Genomic DNA, 23,066 nt, shown 5'->3' with positions numbered 1-23,066 from the left:
TGATACTGAGGGTCAGAGGGCCAAGTTGCCTTTCCATGACAATTCCAAAAGCAGAGATCACACTAGGGCCTCGTCACTGCTACCCAAAGCTTTCTGTGAGGATAAATTGCTTCTACTAAGGACTGTTACCATTCCCTACCTGGCTTACTGGTTCTCTCATTAATTACTAATTTAAATAAAATCTTCAACATTTTATATTTGTATAGGAGTCATAATTACATCCTTTTAAAATGTATTCTTTAATAGATTTTAATCCTTTACATGCTTAACACAGTAAGTTCTGTCGTTTATTGATCCCTCCTAAATAGAAATAATCAGCCTAGATTTCTTTCATGAACTTTAGACACATAGAGGCAGGGATTTATATCTGTCTTGCTCCCAACTGTACCATTAGTAACCAGAACAATGTCTGCATATAATAAGCACTGAAATTGTTCTATTGAATGAAGATATGAATAGTCAGCTGTATACTAGACAGTATGCCATAGCAGAGACTAGCTACCTATTCAGGAAACTCATATCCCATTCCTCCTAGGCACATACACTACATTTTCCAGCCTCTCATGAAATTCAATGGGGCAATGAATTCAGGTTCTGGCAAAAAGAGTATGTATGCAATTAATGGACACCAGTTCCTATAACCCCCAATTCTCCTCCCCATTCCCACTCACCCAATTTCCCCACTCCTGTCCCCAGTCAAGACAACATGGATGGACCTTGAAGGTATTATGCTACGTGAACTAAGTCAGACAAAGAAAGACAAATACCATATGATTTCACTCATATGTGGAATTTTTAAAAAGTGAACAAACAGAACTCATAGATACAGAAAACAGTATAGTGGTTACCAGAGGGGATGGGAATTGAAGGAGGGAGGAGGTGAAATGAGTAAAGGGAGTTAACTGTATGTATAGTGATGAATGGAAACTAAACTTTTAGTAGTGGGCATACTGTAGTATATACAGAAGTCAAAATATAATGTTGTACACATGAAACATACATAATGTTATAAACCAATGTTAACTCAATAAAAAGAAAGATAATTTAAGGCCATCTCTTCTCTCTGATCCTGTGAAACCCTGCATATGGCTCTATTATTATACTATTATATAATAAATGTTCTTATTCCCATTTGAATATGAACATCAAGTAAGAAGATAAGTTTTATTATATACCTATAGCCCTTAAAATAGTCCCTGGCACATATTAGAAGCTCAATAGATGCACGCTGCAGTGATTCTAGAGTGAAGTTATCCCAAAATATAGAGATTCCTGGAGTCCACTTCAGATCTACCTCTGTCACTATTTATAGGTGGTAGATACTGGGATTGTATAATTTTTTTCTTAACTACCCAGATAATTTTGGTGAGTCATTAGGTTTGAGAACCACAGTATTAGATCCAACTGAGAGTATTAATTAGAGAAGTGTTTTTTAAATATCCAAGTTGTATACTTTATTAAAAATCAGAGGAGAAATATGGCCACTATTTTATAATAACTATAAATGGAGTATAATCTTTTAAAACTGAGTCATTATATTACATGCATGTACATATAATATTGTACATCAACTCTACTTTAATTTAAAAAATAAAAAAAAAGAAACAGGAGAGGTAAAAAATCTCTCTAGAAAAATACACATGTGCATGTATATCCAATTTTTTGCATATTATTTTGGGAGGTTCATAAAACTCTTGAATCTTCTCTGTGGGCTCAGCTTAAATCTCTCTGATCTAGTAGCTCAGAGCAAAGTCCAAAATTTATAGTAATATAAAAGAATGTGTAATCCACCAAGACTCTTGGAATATATGCAAAAGACACTTTCTTATTTATGTAAAGTGACCAAGAACTCGTGTCTTGTATTGACTTTGCAGGATTATTCTAGGAGAAAAACTTACATACTGTGCTCTGCCCCTTTTCAAAACTCCTCAAAATGCTCTAAGTTGTATTTCAACTCTCTTTGAAGTAAGCAAAGTTCTAAGTCAGTGATTACAACACATGGATTGTCAGTTTTTGTTAGCTTTATTCTTAGGTACGTTAGAATTTCTTTTGTAAATGGTATATATTTTAATAACTACTGAAATATAATTCATTCCCCATTCAACTCACGCATTCAGTGTACAATTAACTGGTTTTTAGTATATTCAGACTTTAACTTCCATCACCACAGTATAAGTTTAAACATTTTTGTTATTCCAAAAAGAAACACTGAAAGAGGGGCCAAAATGGCAGAGTAGGAATCTCATCTCCTCCCATGGGCACATCAAAATTACAAATATTTACAGAGCAACTATCAATGAGAGTGACGTGAAGACTAGCAGAAAATATTTTCCACAACTAAAGATATAAAGAAGGAACCAAAATGAGATAGGTAGGAGGGGCAGAGACAGGGTATAGTCAAGACCCACACCCCCAGGTAGGTGACCCACAAATGGGAAGATAATCACAATTATAGAGGTTCTCCCGAATGTGTGAGGGGTCCGAGCTCCACATTGGGCTCCTCAGCCTGAGGGTCCTGTACCGAGAAGGTGAGCCTCCAGAACGTCAGGTTTCAAAGGCCAAAGGGGCTTGTGTATGAGAGAGTTGGAGGACCATAGAAACACAGACTCCACTCTTAAAGGGCATATGCAAACTCTCAAGAGCACCAAGACACAGCACAGAGGCAATAATTTGAGGAACCTGGGCCAGATCCACTTGCTGATCTTGGAGAAGCCTCTTGGAAAGGCAGGAGGCCACTGGGACTCCCCATAGGGACATAGACACTGGAGGAAGCCATTTTGGGGAGCTTGTTCTGCCATGAGGACACTGGTGCTGGCAAGTGCCATTTCGGAGTCCTCCCTCTAGACTTAATAGACTCTCCCCACCACTGGAAGGCACAGTACCAGGTTCCCTCAGGCCAAGCAGCCATTCATGTGGGGCCCCTGCTCTGCCCACCAGTAGGCAGGAACTAGCCCTGGATTCCCACAGGTCCCACAGCCAGCTGCTTCAGAATCAGATATCACACATTGGCAGATCAGGACCAGCCCCATGAACCACTGAGACTCAGAGCCAGCTGATGCAGGATATGGGCCCCTCCAACAGCAGGCTAGCGCCAGCCCTGGAACCACAAAGACCCCACAGCCAGCTGTGCCAGGACCTGATCCCACCCAGCAGCAGGCCAGCACCAGCCCTAAGATATCTCAGGCCGCAAAGCGAGCTGCTCCAGTACCCCCAAACTTGCAGTCAGTATCTGCATATTTGAGTAAATGATTTCCTCTTCCAGACTTACAAGTTCACTTTTGTGAGGAAAGACCTTCATCAGTCAGCTCAGCTTGGATACTGGATAGGTCAGCTGGTAGCATTGATAGGCGAAGTTTGTTATCGAGGTCTCTAGTTGTGTGAGAATTCTGCCCATATTCTGAGCTCAGAGGCTGTGCTCTTGGGTGGGCTTTGTGGTTGGATGGGCTTGTTGGCTGGGCTCTGCATTCAAGTGAGACTGCTTACCAGGCTCCCTGATTGTGCAGAGCTGCTAGCTGTGCTCCATGGTCAGGTGGGGCCAGTAGTTGAACTCTGCAATCACCTTTGGTCAGGCAACCTTGCTGGCTATCTTCCCTTGCCAGGTGGGCCACAGGCTGAACTCCACAATTGGATAGGGCTACAGGCTGGACTCTGCAATCACTACTCATCAGGTGGAGTTTCAGGCTGTGCTCCCTGACTGGATGGTTCTGCTGGCTGCAATCCCTTTTGAGGTGGAGCTACAGGTAGGGCTTCACAGTTGGAAAGTTCTCAGGCTATGCTCTGAAGTCAGGTGGGCTTACAGACTATGTCAAAATGCGGGGCAGGGCTGCAGGCTGGGCTTTGTGATAAGGTAAGCTGCTGGCTCTGCCCTGCAAGATCACTAGCCAGGCTCTCTGGTTGGGAGGGACCTCCAGCTGAATCCTGCAGTTGGGTGGGGCTAGGGACTGTACTCCATGATTGGGCAGGATCATTGGGTGAACCCTGCCCAATCCCCAGCCTGGGTGAGGACATAGGCTGTTTTCAGCAATAGGCAAGGCCATAGACTGAGTTCTGTTATAGGGTGAGGCTATAGGATGAGCTTTACAACTGGATTCTACTGAAGGTTGGTTTACAAGGCAACCCAGGTTCACTCTTCAGGCTCCCTGGTTTTCAGGGCCAGAGGCTATATTTAATAGTTGGGTACGGATGCTGGCTTGGTTTCTTGCCCAAATATGGCTGTAGGATGGGCTCCACAACTGCCTGAGTTTTCTAGCCAGGCTTCCTGGTCAGACAGGACTAAAGCCTGTATTAAATAGTTGGATGGGGCTTTGAATCTGCTTCCCTGCATGGGCAGGGCTATAATATGGGCTACACAGGTGTTACAGCTCATTGGTTGGTGATCCATATCAGGCAGAAATGCCAACCAATCTCTCTGGAAAGGCTGGGTTACTGGTTCATCTCTATTGATGGGCAGATCCACTGGATTGGATGTCTCTGGTACTGCAAGAAGGAATGTGGTCTGCCAAGTGCTTAGCACCATTTTATGTAAGCCCACCCCCTTCTCTGTCTGATCTTGAGTGGCCAAGCCCTGCAGATTCCCCTGATATTGACCATGAGGTAAGACCTGAGTGGGCTTCCTGGGAAGCATTCTACAATACTGAGGGAGCTTTATGTCCACTTTTGACCCTCTTTTTTTTTTTTTCTACTGGGGGAAGTGTAGCTCCAGGGGCCCCTCTTGGAGGAGTGATGTGCAGGCCTGTAGAAGGCCAATACAATGTAGCCTCTCCTCTTTCCTTCTAATGCAGTATTTCTCAGTCTCTGTGATCCAGGAGGCTTCCTCAGCCTCACCCCTAGGTTCTGGGATTTTCACAGTGGTGTTTTTTCTATGGGGAGACTGAAGTTGTGAACGACCTACATCACCATATTGATGATGCCACTCTAATGGTGCTATCATTTTTTTGACAGATCTACATTTATTTCAGTTGCACTTAAGCAATTTGTTGACAGATATTTTCCCAAGCTGTCATAATTATTTCCCAGAACCCTCAAGCAAATGGCTAGGCTAAAGGAATGACGCACACTGTTAAAGATATTCTGAAGTTGACTATTGAAGGAGATCAGCTAATAAGACTTGCCAAGCTTCTCATTGCCCAAGGTGTTATCTCAATTCCAATTACAGGAGTGAATTCTGCTGGCTTGTGAAAGGAAACACAATTCAAGATTTAGACTTCATAAAACTTTAGAGCTGAGTGGAACACCATTCACCTTGCCTGTGTCCATAAATACATGACAAATTAATCATGAAACTTTCGGATTGCAGCCATGTGTGTCTCTTCAATTTTTTTTAAATGAGAAAGCTTCTGTTAGAAACTATGCATTTTCGATTAATAAAGTAAGAGACCATAATTAAGGCCATGGAAATATGTGTCATAGAAGATGCAGTATATATAAATACCATGCTGGTCAGTGATGAGAGCAAAATCATTTAGAACTTCTATTGCTATTTGACTGACTTTCCATGTTCATAGAATACACCAAGGCATTGTTAGTGTAAGTTATTTTGTTACAATTTATTGATTATATACTATGTTACATTAATTGTGCATAGCACTTCACATATGTTATATCATTTAATTCTCACAAAAATAATGCAATGAAAGTTTTATTGTTATTTGACAAACTTAGGAGGATGAGGCTCAAAAACAGTATGTTATTGCCCAAAGTAAAACAGTTGATAAATGGTCTAGTCAGGATTTGAACCTAGGATTTTCTGATTTCCCCTAAGCCCATCATTTTTCTACCTACCTCCATATAATGAAAATACTCAACATTTTCTTAGGTCACAGCCACCAATGGAATAACCTATGTATATAAATTCACTAATATAACTCAGAGACTTTGTACATCTGCATTTGTTGTTTATAATATTTTATCAGCTTTAGAGGAAGGGGTACGTATTATATACGATAAGGAATGGTACTCATAAATGCTAATATGTTGATCATTTTAGAGTTATTTTATGGCAGTATACAGTAATTTTTTCAGTTCAGATGAACCCAGTAATAGTCCCTACATAATTGTATAACCTTGGGCAAATCATTTTATATATCTGGGTCTTGGTTATCTCAATTTAAAATGCAGATATGGGACTTCCCTGGTGGCACAGTGGTTAAGAATCCGCCTGCCAACGCAGCGGACATGGGTTTGATCCCTGGTCTGGGAAGATCCCTCATGCCATGGAGCAACTAAGCCCGTGTGCCACAACTACTAAGCCTGTGCTCTAGAGCCCTCAAGCCACAACTGCTGAGCCCACGTGCCACAACTACTGAAGCCTGCATGCCTAGAGCTTGTGCTCCACAACAAAAGAAGCCACAGCAAGGAGAAGCCCGTGCACTGCCATGAAGAATAGTCCCCGCTCCCCGCAACTAGAGGAAGCTTACGCACAGCAACGAAGACCCAACACAGCCATAAATAAATAAATAAATAAATAAGTAAATAAATTTAAAACAATAAAAAAATAAAATGGAGATAATAATGGTACCTATTATTAAATGAGATAAAACATGTAACTTGCTCAGATCAGTAACTGGAACATAGTAAAAACTCAACTTCATTATTAGTTGTAATTTTATAGAAACTGCTTATTCTTTGCCTTAAATTTTTCTGATTTGTGGTTTTTATTTAGTTTTACTTATAATTATACACAGCAAAAATCACAGCACTGCTTCCCTTCTCCTCAAAATAGAAAGCTTTAACCTGAAATTATGATGGTAGGTAGAGAGGAGAAAATTATATTAGTTTATAAGGTTGCTAATGTCAGTTTGAACAAGATTATTCATGGATGTACATTAAATTTATGAGTTTCGAATTTGCCACATGTAATGAGGACCAATGAATGTTACTGAACAAAATATTGATATGACGATGAATATGCTGTCTCAGGAAGCTCCATCTAACAGTGGCATGCTGTATGAATTGGCCCTGGTAAAGCTTACTCAGCTACACTATAACCTTAGCATTTTTAGCATATATTCAAGAGGAGAGAAAAACCAGAAGGAAAGGTGAAAATAAAACAAATATTATATGTTAAAAAACACTCCTACAATATTTCTTCAAATTTTAGCTAATATCCATATACATTTTAGCGACTCTCAGAATGACTACAAGGATAATAGAAATGTTTGATTTCATGTAGCCAAATAAGAGTTATATATGTTAAATTAACACAAGCTTCTTAAAGATGTAGAAATATGATTGAAACAATAGATATTCCAGAACAGTTTTTTCTGATATGCAGACAAATGACTGGAGATCTGTAACGTGTCAGTAGAATATTTTAAATATTCCATTTTAATTTCTTGTGAGATTTCTAAATAAGAAGGCAAACTATAAGAGCAAATTGATCTTGAGAAAGAAGGACAGAGCTGGAGGAGTCATGCTCCCTGACTTTAAACTATACTACAAAGCTACAGTAATCAAAACAGTATGGTACTGGCACAAAAACAGAAATATAGATCAATGGAACAGGAGAGAGAGCCCAGAAATAAACCCACACACTTATGGTCAATTAATCTATGATAAAGGAGGCAAGAATATACAATAGAGAAAAGAGAGTCTCTTCAATAAGTAGTGCTGGGAAAACTGGACAGCTACATGTAAAAGAATGAAATTAGAACATTCCCTAACACCATACACAAAAATAAACTCAAAATGGATTAAAGACCTAAATGTAAGACTGGATACTATAAAACTCTTAGATGAAAACATAGAACACTCTTTGACATAGTCACAACAATATATTTTGGATCTGTCTCCTAAAGTAAATGAAATAAAAGCAAAAATAAACAAATGAGACCTAATTAAACTTAAAAGCTTTTGCAAGGCAAAGGAAACCATCAACAAAACAAAAAGACAACCTACTGAATGGGAGAAAATATTTGCAAATTATGTGACCAATAATGGATTACTCTCCAAAATACAAATCAACATCAAAAAAACAAGCAACCCAATAAGATAAGAAATGATTAGAAAAACTGAATAGACATTTTTTCCAAAGAGAAAATGAAGATGGCCAAGAAGCACATAAAAAGATGCTCAACATCACTAATCATCAGGGAAAAGCAAATCAAAACCACAATGAGATATCATGTCACACTTGTCAGAATGATTATAGTCAAAACAAACAAACAAACAAACAGAAAGAATAAATGTTGACCAGGATGTGGAGAAAAGGGAACACTTGTACACTGTTGGTGGGAATGTAAATTGGTCCAGCCAGTGTGGAAAACAGTATGGAGGTTTCTCAAAAAACTACAAAAAGAACTACCATATGACCCAGAAATTCCACTGCTGGGTATACATCAAAAACAAAAACACTAATTCAAAAAGATATATGCACCCCAATGTTCATCAAACCATTATTTACAATTCTCCAAGATATGGAAACAACCTAAGTATCCATCAACAGATGAATGGATAAAGAAGATGTGGTATAGATATTTAATGGAATACTACTTGGCCATTAAAAAGAATGAAATTTTGCCATTTGCAGCAACATGCATGGCTCTGGAGGGCATTATGCTAAGTGACATAAGCAGACAGCGAGAGACAAATACTGTATGTTATCACTTATATGTAGAATCTTAAAAATACAACAAACTAGTGAATATAACAAAAAAGAAGAAGTCTCAGATATGGAGAACAAATTAGTGGTTACCAGTGGGGATGGGAGGGGCAATATAGGAGTGGGGGAGCGGGAGGTACAAAATATTGGGTGTGAGATAGGCTCAAGGATGCATTGTACAAAACAGGGAATATAGCCAATATTTTGTAATAACTGCAAATGGAAATTTAAGATGCAGATGTAGAGAATGGACTTGAGGACATGGGGAGGGGGAAGGGAAAGGTGGGACAAAGTGAGAGAGTAGCATTGACATATATACACTACCAGATGTAAAATAGATAGGTAGTGGGAAGCAGCTGTATCACACGGGGAGATCAGCTCGGTGCTTTGTGACCACCTAGAGAGGTGGGATAGGGAGGGTGGGAGGGAGACGCAAGAGGGAGGGGATATGGGGATATATGTATATGTATAGCTGATTCACTTTGTTATACAGCAGAAACTAACACAACATTGTAAAGCAATTATACTCCAATAAACATGTTAAAAAATTGTATAAAAATTTTTGTATAAATAACAAAGCTCTGGCTCTGTTTTATAACTTTAAAATGTAGCTTTTAGATACTCTTTCATAGAAAGACAGTCTCCCCAAATGTAAAGGTGAGGAATTCAAGTTGTAAAACTTTATATAAAATCAAAGCTTTTGGAATTCTAAATATGTATCTATTGAGGCAACAGCACATTTAGCATTTTCTTTTAGGAAGATATTCAGAGAACACTCCTGGCTTTGAAATAATAGGAAAATTGAAAATGATTGTAAAGCAGAATCCATTATTTACTAAGAAAAGTACTCAGAGAGTAAGTATAATTCAGACCCTAATATCCTCCTGGGACTAGTTAAATGACTATTGATTCTGAGTGAGATTATCTTTATTTATTTTTTATTGAGTATAGTTGATTTACAATGTTGCGTTAGTTTCAGGTGTACAGCAAAGTGGTTCATTTATACATCCATATATATGTATGTGTATATATATATATATATATATTTAGATTCTTTTCCCTTATAGGTTATTACAAAGTATTGAATATAGTTCCCTGTGCTATACAGTAGGTCCTTGTTAGTTATCTATTCTATACATAGTAGTGTGTATATTTTAATCCCAAACTCCTAATTCATCTCTCCCCCACCTAACACCTTTGGTAAGCATAAGTTTGTTTTCTATGTCTATTTCTGCTTTGTATACAAGTTCATTTGTATCATTTTTTTAGATTCCACATAAAAGCAATCATCATATGATATTTGTCTTTTTCTGGCTTACTTACCTTAATATGATAATCTCTAGGTCCATCCACCTAGATGGCATTATTTCATTCTTTTTTATGGCTGAGTAATACTCCATAGTGTGTGTGTGTGTGTGTGTGTGTGTATACACACACACACACACACGCACACCACGTCTTCTTTATCCATTTATCTGTCGATGGACATTTAGGCTGCTTCCATGTATTGGCCATTGTAAATAGTGCTGCAATGAACATTGGGGTGCATGTATCTTTTCCAATTATAGTTTTCTCCAGATATATGCTCAGGAGTGTTATTGCAGGATCATGTGGTAGCTCTATTTTTCATTGTTTTAAGGAACCTCCACATTATTTTTCATAGTGGATGCACCAACATACATTCCCATCAAGAGTGTACGGAGGTTCCCTTGTCTCCACATGCTCAACATTCGTTATTTGTGGTCTTTTTGATGAGAGTTATTCTGATAGGTGTGAGGTGATATCTCATTGTGGTGCTGATTTTCATTTCTCCAATGAGCATCTTTTCATGTGCCTTTATGCCATCTGTATGTCTTCTTTGGAAAAATGCCTGTTCAGGTCTTCTGCACATTTTTTAGTTGGGTTGTTTGGTTTTTTGATTTTGAGTTGTATGCACTGTTTATATAATCTGGATACTAACCACTTATGGGACATATCATTTGTAAATGTTTTCTCCCATTCTGTAAGTTGTCTTTTTGTATTGTCAGTGGTTTCCTTTGTTATGCAAAAGCTTTTAAGTTTAATTATGCCCCATTTGTTTATTTTTGCTTTTATTTCCTTTCCTTTAGGAGACAGAGCCAGAAAAATATTGCTACAAAATATGTCAAATAGTGTTCTGCCTGCTTTTTGGCTAGGACTTTTATGGGTTCCCAGTCTTACATTTAGGTCTTTAATCCATTTTGAGTTTATTTTTGTATATGATGTTAGAGAATATTCTAATTTAATTTTTTACATGTAGCTGTCCAGTTTTCCCAGCACCACTTATTGAAGAAACTGGTCCAGAATGTGTTTCAGAAGTGAAGTAAAATGATCCAAAGACAAAAGAAGTATGGTTTACATAAGCTTATAGATATACCTTACTATTCAAATGCTATGTTATAACTTGTATAAGTAATTAACTCTTTGTACCACATGGTTACTTTTTCAATTATCAGATTATGTGCCTTAATTGAACTTTAATTTTCATTCCAAGACATTTTAATTCATGTTGGCATTCTTCGGGTACAACTTGTTTGGTCTGTTGATAATAACAAATTAATACATTCTCATTTTGATTGATAACAGATTTCATTGTCTCTGGGGGCGTGGTTTTATCCCCTCCACCATGCTGAGTAGACGTCGCATCTTCCCACATCCCCCTCCACTGGCCAAATGGCCCCTTCCTGTTAGAAGCTTTGAAGTAATGAAATTGAAGTAACTGAAGTGAAAGTTACTTACTGAAATTTTTAATAAGACAAAACAACCGTTTGAGGTAAGATTTTTTTTTTTTAACTTTGGAAAATAAGTAAAGACTTTGAGGAATAAATGCCCTCACTTCACTTTGAAAGCCATTCAACAAAGTTCAAAAGAGCCAGATTTCCATTTTGTTCCACTTCTATAATAACTTTCCCTAATATAATAACAGCTCTTGTAATGTTATTGATTAGAAAAAGCATATTTAAGAAGCTTTTCAGAAATGTCTCCCAGATTTTTTATATGATCTTTACTTTGTGCTTTACTTACATATCAAATACCTGTTTGAGAAGGTCTTAGAGCCTGTCAGCTCTGAAAGGCTATCTGGATAACCTTCATAGCATTCCAAAAACATGCCTGTCAACAGAAAGCACTGACACCAAGTTGTGTAGCAGTGACAATTTGTATATTCAATCAAATCCCAGTTTTCTTTTTTCTGGCACAAAGAAAATCTGCATTGTCAATATCCTCCATGAACCTCCCACAAAACTTCACTCAGAGAAGGCTTCAAGTACAGTATAATATTGACAAAAGTCTAAATGGATACATCACACAGACACCAGTGAAGTATCCCCTATGTCTTCCTTTTTTAATTGTACTAAAATATACATAAAATAGAATTTACCAACTTAACCATTTTGAAATGTATAGTTCAGTGGTATTAAGTACATTCACATTGTTATGCAATCATAAACACCAACCACCTCTAGAAGATTTTTTGTCTTGCAAAACTGAAACTCTACCATTAAACAAAAACTCCCCATTTCCTCTTCCCGCAGTATCTGGTAACTACCATTCTACTCTCTCTCTATGAATTTGACTATTCTAAGGTACCTCATATAAGAAGCTTCTATATTTGTGGAATCATATATGTGTTTTTGTGACTGGCTTATTTCACTTAGCATAATATTCTTAAGGCTAATACATGTTGTTGCATATTGTAGGATTTCCTTCCTTTATCTATTCATCTATTGATGAATACTTGGGTTGCTTCCACCTTTTGGCTATTATGAATAATGCTACTATGAACATAGACATATAAATATCTCTTCGAGACCTGGATTTCAATTCTTTTTGATATATACCCTGTAGTAGAATTGCAGGATCATATGGTATTTCTATTTTTCATTTTTTGAAGAATCCCCATACTATTTTCCATAGAAAATACACCATTTTACATTTCTAGCAATAGAGCAAAAGAGTCCCAATTTTTCCACATCATGGCCAATACTTGTTATTTTCTGTTTTTTTTATTTTTTTATTTTTTTTGATAGTAGCCATCCTCATGAATGTGAAGTTGTATCTCATTGTGGTTTTGATTGGCATTTCCATAATTATTAGTGATGTACATATTTTCATGTGTTGATTGGCCATTTATAAATCTTCTTTGGAGAAATGTCTATTCAAGATCTTTACCCATATTTTAATTGGGTTCTTTGGGTTTTATTGTTGAGTTATAGGAGTTCATATATTCTGGATATTAAGCCCTTATTAGATATTTGATCTACTAATATTTTCTCCCATTCCGTGGGTTACTTTTCATTCTGTTGATTGTGTCCTTTGACGCACAGAAGTTTTAGTTTTAATTTAGTCCAATTTATCTACATTTTTGGTTGTTGTTGCCTGGGCTTTTGGAGTCATAACCAAGAAATAATCACCAAATGCAATGCTATGAAGCTTTTCCCCATTGTTTTCATCTAAAAGTTTTATAGTGTTAGGTTTACCCTTAAATCTTTGATCCATTTTGAGTTAATTTTGGGATATAGTGTAAAGTATGGGTTCAACTTCAGTTTTGCTTGTGGATATCCAGTGTTTCAAAAACTATTGAAAAGATTATCCTTACCCCATTGAATGGTCTTGGTACTCTAGTCAAAAATCATTTGACCATATATGCAATGGTCTACTTCTGAGCTCTCTATTCTGCTCCATTGGCCTATACATTTATCTTTGTGCCACTACCACACTGTATTGATTACTCTAGCTTTATAGTAAGCTTGAAATTAAGAAGTGTGAGACCTCCAAGTTTGTTCTTCATTTTCAACATTTCTTTGGTTATTTGGGGTAACTTGAGATTATATATGGAGTTCTGGATAGATTTTTCTACATTTGAAAAAATACTGTTGGGATTGCATTGAACCTGTAGATCACTTTGGGTAGTAATAACATCTGCACAATAGTCTTTCAATTCATAAACACAGGATATCTTTACTTTTGTCTCTTAACTTTCTTCAGCAACATTTTGTAGTTTTTATTGTACAAGTCTCTCCTCTCCTTGGTTTATTCCTAAGTATTTTATTCTTTTTGATGTCATGGTAAATAGAATGGCTTTCTTAATTTCCTTTTCAGATGATTCATTTTTAGTATATCAAAAGGCAAATATTTTGTCTATGTTGATTTTGTATCCTGCAACTTTACCGAATCTGTTGCAATTCTTAATTCTGCTTCTCAAACTTTCAAAAATTTTCTGAGATTCAAATGCAAAAGAATAAATAATTTATTCATGTTGTTGCAACAGAGAGAACACCTTGAGGGATTTTGTCTCCAAACATGGAAAATTTAGAGGAATTTTATAGAAAAAAGAGACAAAATTGTCAAAGTACCAGCAGTATGTTTGGTTTGGTGGGCTTGTGTAAAGTAGTTACTGCAATCTTTTAGTAAGAAGTTGTTTTTCTTTGATATTTGGCTTGTCTCCATCTGTTAATATCTTTTTCTCAGAATTCTTAACTCAAATAAGGAATTTATATGGACTTTGTTAATCTCTGTGCCAGGGAGCAAGGGGGCTAGTATTAATTCACAGACTATTTTATAGTTCTGTACATGCTCATCAGGAAATTGATTCCAAAAGTTTATTATTTAATAGTTCATATGGGACTTCCCTGGTGGTCTTGTGGTTAAGAATCCACCTTCCAATGCAGGGTATGCAGGTTTGATCCCTGGTCAGGGAACTAAGATCCCACGTGCCACGGGGCAACTAAGCCCATGCACAGCAACTACTGAGCCCACGTGCCACAACTAAAGAGAAGCTCACACGCCACAATGAAGAGCCTGTGTGCCACAGTGAAATATCCCACATGCTGCAACGAAGATCACATGTGCCACAACTAAGACCCAATGCAGCCAAATTTTAAAAACTTTTAAAAAATAGTATATATACCATCTGCCTTGAATTGTCTTCATGTAAAAAGTCTGGTAATTTCTTTCAAAAAAGACTACATGACTTTGTGCTTTGTGCTTGGTGAGTGATCTACAGTGATGCATTACTGACACAAAATTACTTCTAATTCAGACTCACTGCTAAAGGTTATTTCATTTTGAAGAACTATAGCACAATGTGCATGTACGCACACACACACACGCACACACACACGCACACACACACACAAAGTAACTTACGTGGCTTTGGGTAATCAAACATTTTTAGAATGTCAGAATCTGAAGGTCTAAATGACTGAATATGTAATCTGGTGTGAGTGTAAACTCACAGACAAATATGAGCCATGTATGTGTTGTTTAACTTGCCCAGTGCTAACTTATTTGAGCTCATGGCTTAACATTAACAATCAGCAATTATATTTTAAACTTGGGATTTACAGGTTTAAAAAAAAATCCAAGTATCTAGAAATAATGAGCCTGCATTCCCTAAGGCAGTAATGAGCTGGAATTCAAGAGCAACTGCCCATTTAGGTCAGGCTAGCACTCTGCCTGCCACAGTCCTCACCAGGCCTGCTTCAATTATGTAGGTCTGCCTGGCCCTGTAGCCATTTGAGTTTCCATCCCCTATGGAGTCACACTTCTTACTTTCCACATGATGATACTGAGGGTCAGAGGGCCAAGTTGCCTTTCCACGACAACTCTGAAGGCAGAGATCACACTAGAACCGTGTCTCTGCTACCCAATGCTTTCTGTGAAGATAAATTGCTTCTACTAGGGACTGCTACCATTCCCTTCCTGGAGGGAAGCCAGAGCACGTTGGCTTTCAGTAGTGAGAGTTATATGCCCATTGCAAAATTAATTTTGTCACCCTAGCTACAAAAGTCATTTATCCATACTACAGCTTCTGAACAGAAAGCAAAAGAAAAGCTGGAAGAGTAAGTAGCAAAGATAAATCATTCCATGTTTCTTTGATGTCTGATCTAGCCTTTGGGGTTCAGTATTCTATTGCATGTAAGATCATGCACAGATCTATGACTTGAGTCCAAAGTCCAATTTTGGCAGGGAAAACAAAAGAGTGCAAATTGGCTTTTGGATCCTGTGTAGATGCTCAGTCAGAATTGTTCTGTGATGTGCAGGCTTTCTGCAATCTGCCGTGCATTGTTGGATTTACTACCTGCTTTGCAAACTCTTGAGTCTCTGATATTTTAAAATTGGAAATAAAAGACTGAACTTAATAAACTTTGGTTCAACTTTGGTCTTACAACTATCATACTTAACTAGAAACAATTAACTAGAGTTGTCCATGTTACCTTACTCGTATTTCCTACTAGTTTGCATATAGTTTTTCTATTCCAATAGCACTTGTCAGGAAGATAGTTACCAGCAGTTTAGGCATCTGAAGGTAGTGCACAAGACAGAAATTGGAAATGGTATAAGATAATTAATGTTTAGGCCCAAAGCAGTGCAGTACAACAAAAAGGGAGGTGCACTTATGGCCAGAAGAACTGAATTCCATTCTGAGATCTGCCACTAACAAACTACGTACACTTGGGCAAATCATTTAACCTCTGTGAACTTTAGTTTCCTTTTTGTTAAAATGCAAGTGGTAGCAACTATAATCCAATAAAAATTAATTTTAAAAAATAGAAAAAGAAATCAAGTGGTGAATAAGATGCTTTCTAAATCTGAAATTCTACCATTCTGGTTTAAGCACTGTTTGGGTAATTGTCATCCATATGCAGTTATAAAATTGTTGAAGTAAAAGTCATCTGAATTTCAGTGCTAATTGGCAGCAGTAGCCTTCATAAGCTCAGATAGATTGAGGTACTAATTAGGTAGGAATAGGGATTCCAAATATCCAGGTAGCTAGATGTTGGTATCACTGCATGTTTATTTTTATTTTGTCCAAAAATAAACTACTTTTTCCCTTCAAACTTAAGATCTGGCTAAGCCCTACCAGCTTCTTGGCCATTTTCATTCTTCTGGGTCTATATCCCAGTCCTTTCCTTCAGATTCCTACCACTCCAAATTCTAGTGAGAAGACAGAGGAATATGCATCTCAAAAAGAGCATGAGAGAAGGGATAGGTGTAGAGAAAAGGCAGACAGAAAACAGGGGATAAAGGTGGGGGTAAGGAAGTAAGACATAAGGAAAGAGGTAAGAGGTAAGAGTTAAGGAAACAGATAGGAAGACAAAGAAAGATGGGCACAGAAATAGACACAGAGAAACATGTTGATTCAGTCTAAGGCCTGGAGCTGGCTAGGTCCAAGATGCTGCTTCTGGATTATGGGCTATATGTTGAGAACATTCATTCCCAAGAATATCAGTGAATTGCATCATTGTTTCCCTGGAAATGAATTCCTTGGTCAGAAGCAAACTTTCATGGAATCCTCTGATGGTGAATAAGGTATTAATTAATCTGTAGATAGTAATGTTAGCAGAAGCCTGATGGCCAGGGAAGGCAAATTTTCATACAACATAACTGTCTGCTCCGCTGAGAAAAAAAATTGCTGCCTTCTCTGTTGTGGAAGAGCCTCAAAGTAATAAACTCACCACAATGTGGACGGATGATCACCTCAGGCCATAGTGCATAATAGGGCTCAACATTGGCCCCTGCTGCTGACAAAGTACTCATCAGTGACAGAATCTACATCAGCCTTAATGAAGGTTAAACCATGTATTTTAGCACAAGTAAAGCCTCAATCCTTTGTGCTATTTTCACATTCCACACAAGCCCATTGAACAAGCATAAGGATAGATGGAGAAAGACAGTCAAAGACCTCTGAAGACCAAGACAAATTGTTCACTTTATCAATGACACCCCCCTCTGCAGTGGCTTCCCTTTGGGAAGTATTCAAATGGAACACAAATACTCTCACCCTTGGGCTCAATCCAAGAGGTCCATCCACATACATCATACATTTTTCTCAAAACTCCTTCTCACCAGTTCTCCTATCTTGTGTCTTCTAAGCCTCCCTGCCATCCAGTCAAACTACTGAATGATGCTGGTGAAGTGGCATAGATTTTTCATTCTCTCCATGTCTCTTTCTCATAAAAGTAAACAATCAGATGTAATACTCAAAGTCCTTCTTACCATGAAAATTTCTCATCCTCTTTGGAGGCTGATACTATATTGGATATACTATTTGAATATGATATTATAGAAATAAACTTACAGCAGTTGTTGATGTATCCTGCAGAATCATCTTTATATCAACTCATGCTTTCATCCTTTGTTAATTGTCCATAAGGAACTCCCCATGAGGCTGTAGGTGTGGAGGAAAATATGACAACGCAACAAGAGTAGGTACACTGGGAGTTTGAGCCACCTGCTCACGTAGCTTACTTGAGCCTTACTTATGCCTTATTTTGATAATAATGGAGTGCCACTAAACACACCCAATTTTATGGTTTGGTGTATCAAAATGACATCCATTTTATTAGAGAAAGCTCAATTCTTGAGGTCATATGACATCCATGGTCAGGCATTTAGTTTCTATACGAGTCCAGTAGCAATAGGCCAATATATCTTCCACACATTTGAAATAACTGAGTAGAATGGGAATCACCATCCCTTGCATTTTGCAAGTTTCCCATGATGATACTAATCTCTACAACTCAGCAATATAGTATTGTTTTGGTTCCTTATTTACTTTGTGAGCATGTAGTTCCAAGGGCTGTCACTTGGCCTTTCCTACCAGAGTAGTCTCATGCTATGAATCAGGTAGCCAACAGAGAGTCTTTTATAACATGAACTTCTATTCTAAAATTTTTAGAGATATAATTCACATATCATAAAATCAACCATTTTAAAATTTACACTTCAGTAATTTTAGTATAGTCACAGAGTTCTGCAACCATTCCCACAATTTAGAACATTTTATTTATTTATTTATTTAGTTAGTTGCATCTGGTCTTAGTTGCGGCACACGGGATCTTTGTTGCAGCATGTGGGATCTTTCATTGTGGCATGCTGGCTCTTCGTTGTGGCACATGGGCTTCTCTTTTGTTGTGGTGTGCAGGCTCCAGAGTGTGCAGGCTCAGTAGTTGTGGCACACAGCTTCTCTAGTTGTGGCACACAGATCTAGAGCACATGGGCTTACTTGCCCCATGGCATGTGGGATCTTAGTTCCCCGACCATGGATTGAACCCATGTCCCCTGCGTTGGAAGGCAGATTCCTAAACACTGGACCATGAGGGAAGTCCCTAGAACATTTAAATTATGCTAAATATATAGAAACCCCATCTCCATTAGCAGTCAGTCTCAAACTTTCCCCAACCCCAACCTCAGACCTAGACAACTATTAATCTTCTCTCTGCCTCTAAAGATTTGCTTATTTGGTGTGGGGGGGGGCAATGTAGGGGTGGGGGACTGGGAGGTACAAACTATTGGGTGTAAGATAGGCTGAAGGAAGTATTGTACAACATGGGGAATATAGCCAATATTTTGTAATAATTGTAAATGGAAAGTAACCTTTAAAATAATATTAAAAATTTTTAAAAATAAAAAAAGATTTGCTTACTTTGGAGCTTTCATATAAAGGAAATCCTACAGTATGTGATCCTTTGTTTCTGTCTTCTTTCATTTGGCATAATGTTTTCAAGGTACATCCATGTTTTCACATGTAACAGGACTTCATTATTGTTTATGGCTGAATAATATTCCATTGTATGACTACCACAATTTACTTATCCAGTTGTCAATTTATAGATATTTGGTTTGTTTCCACTTTTTGGCTATTATGAATAATGCTGCTATGAATATCCATGTATAAGATTTTTATAGATATGTTTTTATTTTGGAAGGTATATACCTAGCATTGGAATGGCTGAGTCATGAGGTAACTCCATATTTTATTTTTGAGGAATTACCAAAGGGTTTTCCACAGCAGCTAAACCATTTTATATTCCCACCAACAATATAAGCGGGTTCAAATTTCCCCATATTCTTGCCAGCACATATTTTGTGTGTTTTGTAAAAAAAATAAAATAAAATAAAAATTATAGGTATTTTAGTGGGTGTGAAGTGGCATCACATTATGGTTTTAATTTGCATTTTTTTAATGACTAATGATGTTCAGGATTTATTCATGTGCTTATTGGCCATTTGTATTATTATCTTCTTTAAAGAACTGTCTATTCTGATCCTTCACCCATGTTTAAATTCGGTTCTTCATCTTTTTCTTGTTGAATTGTAAGAGTACTTTATATATTCTGGATATTAAGCCATTATGAGATATATGATTTGTAAATATTTTCTCTCTGTATGTAAGTAGTCTTTTTATTTTATGAATAATGTTCTTTGACATACAAAAGTTTTTATTTTTTTTTCCTTCTTTTAAATTTAATTTTTATCGGACTATATTTGATTTACAATGTTGTGTTAGTTTCAGGTGTACAGCAAAGTGAATCAGTTATACATATACATATATCCACACTTTTTTAGATTCTTTTCCAATTTTGGTCACCACGGAACATTGAGTAGAGCTCCCTGTGCTATACAGTAGGTCCTTATTAGTTATCTATTTTATATATAGTAGTGTGTATATGTCAATCCCAATATTGCAATTCCCCCCACCGTAACCATAAGTTTGTTTTCTACATCTGTGATTCTATTTCTGTTTTGTAAATAAGTTCATTTGTACCATTTTTTTATATTCCACATATAAGTGATATCATATGATATTTCTCTTTCTCTGTCTGACTTACTTCACTCAGTGTGACAATCTCTAGGTATATCCATGTTGCTCCAAAAGGCATTATTAAATTCTTTTTATGGCTGAGTAATATTCCATTGTACGTATGTGCCACATCTTCTTTATCCATTCCTCTGTTTTTGGACATTTAGGTTGCTTCATGTCTTGGCTATTGTTAATAGTGCTGCAATGAACATTGGGGTGCATGTATCTTTTTGAATTATGGCTTTCTCCAGATATATGCCTAGGAGTGGGATTGTTGGATCAAATGATAATTCAATATTTAGTTTTTTAGGGATCCTCCATACTGTTCTCCATAATGGTTGTACCATTTTACATTCCCACCAACAACATAGGAGGGTTCCCTTTTCTCCACACCCTCTCCAGCATTTATTGCTTGCAGATTTTTGGATGATGGCCATTCTAACTGGTGTGAGGTGATACCTCACTGTAGTTTTGATTTGCAGTTCTCTAATAATTAGCAGTGTTGACCATCTTTTCATGTGCTTTTGGCTATCTGTATGTCTTCTTTGGAGAAATGTCTATTTAGATCTTCCACCCATTTTTTGACTAGGTTGTTTTTTTGATATTGAGCTGCATGAGCTATTTGTATATTTTGGAGTTTAATCCCTTGTCAGTCTCTTCATTTGCAAATATTTCCTCCCATTCTGTAGGTTGTCTTTTCATTTTGTTTATGGCTTCCTTTGCTGTGCAAAAGCTTTTAAGTTTAAATAGGTTCCATTTGTTTATTTTTGTTTTTATTTTCATTACTCTAAGAGGTGGATCAAAAAGGATCTTGCTGTGATTTATGTCATAGAGTGTTCTGCCTGTGTTTTCCTCTAAGAGATTTATAGTATTCGGCCTTACATTTAGGTCTTTAATCCACTTTGACTTTATTTTTGTGTATGGTGTTAAGGAATGTTCTCATTTCATTCTTTTATCTGTAGGGTCCAGTTTTCCCAACACTACTTATTGAAAACACTGTCTTTCCTCCATTGTATATTTTTGCCTCCTTTGTCATAGATTAGTTAACCATAAGTGCATGGGTTTATCTCTGGACTTTCTATCCTGTTCCATTGATCTATATTTCTGTTTTTGTGCCAGTGTCATACTGTTTTGATTACTGTAGCTTTGTAGTATAGTCTGAAGTCAGGGAGCCTGATTCTTGTCCTCAGAAAACTATAAGGTGCTGATGAAAGAAATGAAAGATGACACAAACAGATGGAGAGATATACCATGTTCTTGGATTGGAAGAATCAATATTGTCAAAATGACTATACTACCCAAAGCAATCTACAGATTCAATGCAATACCTATCAAACTACCAATGGCATTTTTCACAGAATTAGAACAAAACATTTTTTAATTTGTATGGAAACATAAAAGACCCCAAAAGGTCAAAGCAATCTTGAAAAACACACTTTTTAATTTTGATGATGTCCAATTTATCTATTTTTTTTCTTTTGTTACGCAATCTTGGTGCCTGCTATAGGCTGAATTGTTTCCCTCTAAAATTCCTATGTTGATGTTCCAACCCCAGTACCTCAGAATGTGACTAAGTTTGGAGATAGAGTCTTTAAAGAGGTTATTAAATTAAAATAATGTCATTAGGATGGGCTTTAATCCAATATGAGTGATGTCTTTTCAAGAAGAGATTCAGATGCAGACATACAGAAGGAAACCATGTGAAAATACAAAGATGCAGACATACAGAGGAAAACCATGTGAAAATACAAGGAGAAGACAGCTATCAACAAGCCAAGGAGAGAAACCACGGAAGAAACCAATCCTGATGAAACATTTGTCTCAGGCTTGTAGTGTCCAGAATTGTAAGAGAATCAATTTCTGTCACTTAAGCCACCCAGTCTATGGTAGTCTGTTATTGTAGTCCTATGAAACTAATGCAGTGTTATATCTAAGATTCCGTTGCCAAATCCAAGACTCATGAATGTTTTACCCCTATGTTTTCTTATAAGAATTTTGTGGTTTTCAGACGTGTATTGGTCAGTTTGAGCAACCATAACAAAACAACAGAGGCTAGGTGGCTTAAATAACAGAAATTTATTTTCTTACAGTTTTGGAGGCTAAAAGTCCAAGATCAAAGTGCCAACAGGATTGGTGTATGGTGAGGCCTCTCTTCCAAGTTTACAGATGGCTGCCTTCTTGATGTATCTTCACATGGCCTTTACTCTGTGACCATGGAAAAAGAAAGCAATCTCTGCTGTCTCTTCCTTTTTTTATATGGACACCAGTCCTATCAGATTAGGGCCTCACCCTTATGACTTTATTTAACCTTAATTAACTCTCCAAATAAAAGGCCCTGTCTCCAAATATACTCACATTGGGGGATAGCACTTCAACATATGAATTTTAGAGAGACATAATTCAGTCCATAACAGCCGGGATCTACATATAACACTCCACTCGGCAAGTGTATAATGCACCTTATTCTCAAATGCACAGCTGAATACTGGACAGAGATTTCCTTACATGCCTGGAATCAACATGTCTCCCACCCTTTGCCAACAGTCTCTACGTGTGTTTGTTCACATGCATTCAGCACTCTGGAGGCTTACAACTCAGCCTTAGCCTTCACTTGCTGCTTGTACAATGTCTCAAAGTCAGCACAGATAATTGTTTATGTATTTCTGGGGCTTGGCATAGCCCTACAAATGTGCATCTTAGACTTTCAGAATCTCTTGGAGGTTTTCAAAGCTTCCTGTATACATTTCATTTCCCATTTTTCCTCTTAAGGTTTTGGCCAGCATCTTGTTGGCCCCAACTGTTACTTGTAGACTCAGACAGCTGAGATATTACACAATTCCTGCTAAAATGTTTGGACAAATG

At 37.2% G+C, this 23,066-nt stretch overlaps 2 long non-coding RNA genes across 2 annotated transcripts in view; one reads left to right on the top strand and one right to left on the bottom strand.

Moving 5' to 3' along the window:
* LOC309653140 overlaps positions 1-21,942 on the top strand; it is an 803,279-nt gene extending 781,337 nt beyond the window's left edge. Inside the window, exon 2 of the long non-coding RNA XR_014259013.1 lies at positions 8,904-21,942. This is a non-coding gene — a long non-coding RNA (uncharacterized lncRNA). The remainder of the gene's footprint in view (positions 1-8,903) is intronic.
* Positions 1-23,066, bottom strand: part of LOC309653125 — a 701,885-nt gene that overhangs the window by 69,979 nt on the left and 608,840 nt on the right. The gene's annotated exons all lie outside the window — the stretch shown is intronic.

This window comes from Balaenoptera physalus, assembly GCF_965194825.1.
Source record: "Balaenoptera physalus genome assembly, chromosome: X".
In the NCBI taxonomy this organism is placed as follows: domain Eukaryota; kingdom Metazoa; phylum Chordata; class Mammalia; order Artiodactyla; family Balaenopteridae; genus Balaenoptera; species Balaenoptera physalus.
This window is presented reverse-complemented; position numbering and strand designations above follow the sequence as displayed.